Genomic DNA, 7386 nt, shown 5'->3' with positions numbered 1-7386 from the left:
TTTGTTGAAACTGTACTTTCGATTTGATTTGAAACTGTCTCATTGCTATATGTTTATCAATAAAACTTTGAAAAGAAAAAAAAATAAAAATAAAAAAGATAAGCCCATATCTGTGTCACTCTATACAGCCTCTAGCATCTGTGAGTGCTGAGCCCTTGAAATGTGCCTTGTACAGTTTAAGATATTCTTGAGTACAAAATACATGCTCAATTTACAAAGCATAGTATAAAAAAAAACTCTCAATATTTTAATGTTGATTTCATGTTAAAAAAAACTTTAGTTGGTGTAATAATATTGAAATTAATTTTACTTTTCATTAATTAATTTTTTGAAAATAGCTGTTTTAAAAAGCACAGGTGGCTAGCACCCAACTTCCACTGGACAATGCTGTTGTGCAGCATATGCATACATCATTTGTTTTTGTGTGAGGGAATGTTCAGTTTTCTGAGTCTTTGCTGTATCCTCAGGTAGGCACTCTGCCTGTAGTAACTTATTTAGTTTAATTATCTCCAGCTTGCAAAGGAGGAGACTGAGGGAACAGAGGGCTCGCTGCCATCACTCCTCCACCTAACACAGAGCGCCTTGCTCTGAGCCAAGGGTCAGAGGCGAGAGAGATATTCCCTTCAGGTGCGAAGTTTCAGGGGCATCAAGAAATTCAGTAGATAAAGAACACATCAGTGGACTCAGCACAAGAAATCTGTGATGAAGAAACATCAGACACTGAACTACAAACAGGATCTGATCCTGCACTGGCTGGAGGAATATTCTCTACCATGCCACCCGCTCTGCTGTCTCAGGCCTTGCCGTTGGCACCTTGCTAAAGGCTTCTTCACTTGTGCTTAGCCTAGATTTTCTTTTTCTTTTCTTCTTTTCTGTATTTTTTTTTTGTTGTTGTTGTACCGAGGATTGAGCCCAGAGCCCTTTGCACTGAGCTACATCCTTAGCCCTTTTAATTAATTAATTAATTAAGAAAGTAAGTAATTTTTGCGGTATTGGAGATAGAACTCTGGACCTTGTGCTTGCCAGGCAGGTGCTTCTGCCACTGAGCTATCTCCCTGACCCTTTATTTATTTATTTATTTATTTATTTATTTATTTTTATTTTGAAACAGGATCTTCCTAAATTGCTCAGTTATCCGGGGTTGAACTCTAACTGCTGTCTCAGCCTCCCAGACTGCTAGGATTACAAATGTGTACCACCATACCCACCGCTAACTTTTAAATTTGCTGTTGCTGTGAGAAAGGTAGTCTCTCAGACTCGCTCTTGAGGACTACACCTCATAGCCAGACCTGGTGAAGTTAGGAAGCACATGGAGGGATTTAATAAATGCCTGAACAGAAAAGAGCGAACAAATAAATACTAAAATGTTTGGAGAGATTTTTTTTTTCCTGTGAAATGAGATATCAGTCACTTTGTGTGTGTGTGTGTGTGTGTGTGTGTGTGTGTGTGTGATGTACAATTTAAAATAGTCATAATACTTTCCTGAATGAACTGTGAACTCCATTCCAAACCATAGCTCAAACATGTCTTGTGAAAAAGGTATTCAAAATAACAATATTGCATGAGATATTAAAAGCCCTTTACAGCCAAATTCAATAAATGAGGTATGCTATCGGGAAGTTCTAACCTATTCATTTAATTCTCATTGTTCCTTACATGAGTCACAGGGCAGGCCTCTTAAAACCAGCCCTTTCCAAACACCTGTTGCATGATGTAGGTGTGTAATAAAGGCTTCAGGAACCTGATTACTCTCCTGTATTAGAAATTCTCAAGCAGGAGAGCTAAACAGAAATTCTGTGGAACCTTCATATCCTCTTTTTTTCTCAAAATATACAATTCTTGGGCTAGTAAGACAGCTCAGCAGACTAAATGCCTGCTTAGGCAAGCACAGGGACCAGGATTCAATCCCTGACACCACATGCCACACCAGCCCTGCCACCCTGGCCAGCTGAGCCAGCCACCGAGACTGGGCATGGTGTTGCATGCCTGTAATCCAAGCTCTGGAAAGCCTGAAAAACAGGAGCATCACTACAATTTTGAGCTGCACAGTGAGACCCTGTATCCTTCTAGTCCCTTTCTAGCTAAGCTCCTTCAGAAAATAAGCAACCTCATGACTCCTCATTCAACTCACCCCCACCTGACATACTTTTCTTTTACTAATAGGCATTGACTGCCTAACAACAAGCTCAATGAACAGTTCACAGCCTATGTCTTTCCTGACCCCTTAGCTATGTTTCACACAATGGAACAATGTCTCTGTTACATAGCCTTCTCTTGGTTTCCTTGATTCCGTATATTCTTGTTTTCCCCACAGTCTCAGGTTCTCCTGAGTCTCCTCCAAAGGAAGTTCTCTTGTGGAGGCCAAAGAACCTGCTGTTCTCCCATCCTTGTGCCACAAAATGCTTTATCACCAATTTCTTCCTTACACTTCTGTGGGTAAATCCTCAATTGTCTTCTTAAAATCTTACTTTATTATGGGTTTGGGATTGCTTTCCTAGGATCTGCTCCCTTCCTTAAATTCAAATAATTTAATCAGCAATGATATCAATTTGCAGGCTATTCACTACCATAGATTTCTCTTCTAAAATCTGTTTTAGGGGTCAGGGAGATGGCTCAGTAGAATAAGCGCTTCCCTGTCAAGAGCAAGGGCCTGAGTTCAATCCCTGGTTCTGCCAAAAAAATAAAAAAATCCGTTTTCTCCATTTGCTTTTCCATTTACACCCTGTCTGTCTGTCTTATATTCACCACTGTACTTCTAGTGTCTGGAGGAGAGTCTGCCATGTATCAGTATGTGTTACTATGCTTTTGCCTGGGAGTTATAGAAATTCCACTGAAAAACACCTAAATAAGAAACAAGTATGGTCCATTCCAAAAATAAAGTCCAGCATAGAGGACTCCAGGGGCTTATGGTCTTCTTCTGTTCTCACTTCTCTTAATTCTCTGGGCCGCCTTCATCCCAGGGTGGGTACCATTCATGATCCACTCTGGGCCAACAAACCCTGTTAGAGAGACAAATAAAGATACAAGAGACAGAGAATATCTTTGTTAGGGGTCCAAGGAACTACATCAGAATCTCGGGTGGGAAGCCCCAAACTGACTCAAATCTCCAGATTCATTGAGAAACAACCAAGGCATAAAGTTTTGCTGTGCACATGTTTGTTTTAGGTAGCAAGCATGATAACGGTTTGGTTGAATAATTAACTTTTATCTGACTGTTCCTACAGAGCCGTTTCAGTCAGGGCTTACCCGAGAAACACATATAACATAAGATATACAAATGCTTAAGAAATTACAAAATCAGCTTGTGATGCTCAGCCACAGGGTTGGATGAGGAAGCGTGCAGAGGCGTCTGCACCCTGGAGACTGAAGGGCCCAGGCAGAGGTCTGGAGCTCACTGCAGTGTCTGTGCAAGTCCGTATCGGGAGACTGATGGGTCTGTGACTGAATGCTGAAGAAGCTAGTAGGAAGGCGAAGAATCTACCCCAGAAGGCTGAGGAGTCCCAGGCAAAAGCTAAATAGTCTGCTAAGAAGCCAGGAGACCATGACCAAACTAAAGGTGAAGACTAAGGTCCTCTGAAGAACCAGCACTTAGGCCTTCCTCAGTTCCTTCTATTTGGATGCAGCCTACCTGCCCCTGGCGTGTGTGTGGGGGTGTCCTTTATCCCACACCACTTATGACCTTTCCTCTTGCATAGGTTCAAGATATTTACAAGTGGGCACCCTGGCCCCTGCTGAGTCGCTTAGTTAAGCTTTTAAACTTCTTAGGTAGAGGCAAGGAACAACATCCTAGCGCAGTGTGGGTGGGTCCTTTTCCTCCCAGGATGTAGAACTACTGAGCTACTTAGTTAAGCTTCTAGAGTCTCGAGTTGCCACAGCGTATCAACCACAACAGGAACTTCCTGGTATTTCCTATGAAGTCTGGGTCTGCCAAAACTGGCAAACCATCCTGTCTTCAGTGCCTTTTGACTCCTCAGTCCTCCACTTCTGAGTCAACCCACCAACCTGAACAGACATTGTCCTGTTGGGTGTTGCAAGAAACCACAATTCATGAATGTGGTTTATCTGCTAGTGGGACATGAGGGGAACCAGACAAGTTTCCAGACAAGTCTCTCCTTCAAGGAGTTTCTGTACCTTTTTCTCTCTGTACCTCCTGTTCCCAGTGGCTAAGCAACAACAGTAACTGGGTTGGTCATTATATTTACTGGGGTAAGAGAGAGGAACACCCATTTGACATATTTTTCTGGAGATTAAAACGTTCCTGAGTTAGATTACCTTTAAAGTTGATCTGATCCAATGTATTATATATTAACATATGATATGATTATAGAGAGCGTACTTATCAGTGTAAGAAAACATCTTGGAAGGTTGTTTTTTTTTTTTTTTACTATTAAAGAGGTATCAATTTTCCTCCCTGTAAATCAAGCCCCTTCAGGACCTTTTCAATCTTTGCTCCAAGAGAAGGACTTTATCTTGCAAATTCTTTGTTTTTTTCTACTTCCCAACTTTTAGGACAATCTCTGAATCCCTGTGTAATCCAGTGTTTTTCTGTGTGGTTTTCTTAAGTATGACCTTCAGTACCACAGGTTAAATGTGTCTGTGTGTATGTGTATATACGACTTCATGCACGTGTATATGCTGTACATCACCTCAGAAACATGGCGACACCATAGTTTTGAATCCATACACACAATGCAGAAGCAGGCTGGTGCTATATTTCTTGAATAATAGCCCTCCTTAATACATTTAGATTCTTCTCACTAATTCACATTGCCCATACTCCAAATGTGAGCAGATAAAGTCAAGATAGTTTCTTTTTCTTTGCTCTGCAACCCTGAAATGTTGTTACCCTTCCTCTTGTGCTTTCAAATCCCTTTCCTTTCCCTTGGTTTAGCTGCTATTTTTAGCCCAGAGCCAGTCTTCTGGATTTGTCAGTTACGTTTATCCCAGATTAAACCTCAGCATTTTCTCAGAGCTTTGCTTGAACTCTGTCCTGGCTGCTTCTGTCCTTGACTGCTTGGGCTATCAGGCACCAGGATGACAAATTGTTTCATCCTGCCTTGAGGATGGATACCTCTCCCTTTTTCTTACACCCATGCTTCTCTGTTTATGTTGAAATTGTGTCCTTAATCAATCCTGATCAGTAAATGAGTGATTGAAACACTCATCTCCACCTGTCTTCCACTCACTATAGAGCCACCTCTACAAGAGGGCACTGACTCTACTTGCTGCAAAATACGCTTAGGCCTGGCTTCTGTTTAACTCCATCTGAGCTGCATGAGTGTGTCTGACTGAAGACTGGGTTCATCCCATAGGCATCCATGTCTGAGCTGAACTATTTGAGTCAGTTGGGTTTATCTACTTTGCACTTACCTGCTTGTAAGATCGAAAGAAGCTCTAAGTTAGAAGCTAGGAAAATAGCAACTTCAATTATGAAGTGACAATAGCCATTATTTAGCTTTGGGGGAAAGATTCCACTGCAGAAAGGCAAAGGAAAACAAGGCAGAAGCAGCCCTGAGGGAGCTCTGCTAAATGCATTTGAGAGAGACCTTTAAGGGAGCAGGACGTATGTGCTTATATGATTCAAGCTGCTTCCTAGGGATGTGAGTTTTGGTTACCTTCACCCTCCATGGTACCCGGGACAGAGGATGTTGTACCCTGAGACTCAAGACGGACACCAAGAAGATCCTGGGGTCTTGCTTCGTGGATATTTTCGCTAAGCATATCCATGCTTTTCTTCATTTTTAATCATTCAACTGTTCTCAACTCCAACAGGTTTCCCCATAAAAGAATTTTTGTTGCTTTGTAAGAAATCCACACTATTTGTTCGTGTGTGTGTGCAGGGTAACTCACTACGCAGCTCAGAATTGTAGTGATCCTCCTGTTTTCTGCTTCCTTAGTTCTGGGGTACAGTAGTGTGTCACCACACCTGGACTCCATCGCTGGCTCAGTGCACCCAGGGGCAGGGCTGGCTTGGCATGCAGTGCCAGGGATCAAACGCTGGCCCTTGTGCTTAAGTAAGCAGGCGCCTAGTCTGCTAAGCTATCTCGCTGGCCCTATTTGTTCATTTTAATTCTATTATCTCTTCCTTATTCAGAACATTCAGCAGTACTGGAATCTGTAATCCTGAATTGCAGTTCCTAAAACTCAATATAGTCTTTTTTCCCTTTCTAGTTTTTCAGTTTGAATGTATCAGTCCTATAAAGAGTCAGTAAATCTCCTTGCTGTGTGGCTTTAAAAGTTCTATGGGAACTAATCATCTCAGTAGTGTGAACGAAGCCACTGACAGTACCAAACGAGTGGGTGAAGCTGCATGCCAGTGCAATTCCATTTACAAATCCATGAGTTGTGACGGATTTAGCCTGATTGATAGTTGGCCAACTCCTGGTTTAGATGACCAGCACATAGGTGACCAAAGCTCTTCATGTGGTCCATGAGCTATGCCAGCTGGATGAAAAGATAGTGAGTGCTGATTCCTGAGTGTTCAGTTTATGTGGTGGTCACAATCATGAAACTCTTTAAGATAACACAGGCATTTCAGGGATTACACTACAATATTGACATGGAGTTCTAAGTGGAAATGTGTGGCTTTGAAGGACTTCAAAGGAGTTCATGAAGACAGTCTCTTGGGGAGGCATGTTTGGCTCCACTCTGCTATTAAGTGAATTTTGGTGGGAAACTTTGAGAGTCATTAACACAGAGACACTTACATAAAGAATTGCTCCATGGGATCATCGCTATGGTCACATTTAATCAAACTGCCATTATTTTCCTAAACAAGTCTGAACTGTGGCTAGTGCTACTCTCATCACTTTATCTGGAGACAGGCTTTGTGCTCTTCCGGCATTTTACAAGGCTTCTGGCTGGAAGTCATGGAGTCCCCCACTTTCTCTGTCAGTTCTCACAAGAATCCAAACCTTCAGGAGAGTTCAGAAGGTCTTTGCTGCTGTTTTCTGCTGCTATACTGCAGAACTGCTGTGCTGATTATATCTTTTCTGGCTGACTTCATGTCAAATACTATAACTACAAATGCAGTCTCCTGCTTATTCCACCTTAGTGACACCCTCCCTCCCCCATAATCAAGACTGCTGCATCTTTTTGGCCATGTGCATCTCTCAGACAGGTCTTCAAAGGTCTTATTCAGACTGCAGCCTAGAAGTATGAATATCACCAAGAGTTTGGTAGAAATGCAGAATCCTGGACCCTGCCCAAGACCTACTATATGGGAATTGGTGACTTGGTATTTATATAAGATTCTCACAGTGATTCACATGCACTTCAAAAAATTTTTTTAAATGTACTTATTAATTCATCTATTTATTTGTTGGGACATGTCATTGGAGTGAGTGATTCTGTTTTCTTTTTTAAAGAAAATTTAAGGGAGCCAGG

This window comes from Octodon degus, unplaced genomic scaffold (genome assembly GCF_000260255.1).
Source record: "Octodon degus isolate 3935 unplaced genomic scaffold, OctDeg1.0 scaffold00165, whole genome shotgun sequence".
Taxonomy (NCBI): Eukaryota; Metazoa; Chordata; class Mammalia; order Rodentia; family Octodontidae; genus Octodon; species Octodon degus.
This window is presented reverse-complemented; position numbering follows the sequence as displayed.